The sequence below is a fragment of the Lipotes vexillifer genome, unplaced genomic scaffold (genome assembly GCF_000442215.2).
Source record: "Lipotes vexillifer unplaced genomic scaffold, Lipotes_vexillifer_v1.1 scaffold371, whole genome shotgun sequence".
NCBI lineage: Eukaryota > Metazoa > Chordata > Mammalia > Artiodactyla > Lipotidae > Lipotes > Lipotes vexillifer.
This window is the reverse complement of record NW_006786304.1, coordinates 4,509,795-4,510,219: the sequence shown is the minus strand read 5'-3', so window position 1 is coordinate 4,510,219 and position 425 is coordinate 4,509,795.

The window sequence follows — 425 nt, the reverse complement described above, 5'->3', positions numbered from 1 at the left end:
TCAGTCACCGTCAACCCCACCTTGCCGCGGCACTTGCAGGGTCTCTGAGGAGCGCTCGGCCCTCTCCTCCTCTCCTCCTCCAGGCGTCCGGCCCACGGCGTCCCAGGGAGGGCCTGAGGCCAGGGAGAATTCCTTCGCCCACGCGCGCTCCTCACTTCGGCCCGAGGCCCGCAGCCGGGCTCTGGAGGCTGGGGGACGGGGGACCGACCAGGAAGTCGCGCTGCCGGAGACTACAACTCCCAGGCGGCACCGCGGCGCGGCGGCAGCGAGCACGTCACTCAGGCACTGCCTGCGGCCCCGGGAAGCGGCGCGGGCGGGGGCAGGGGCTGGGGCCGACCGGGAGCCCGATGCTGAGGATGGGGGCCGCCCGGCCGCCCCGCGCGTGAGGAGGCCGAGGGGCGCGCCACCCCGTTCTGTGGGGGGAG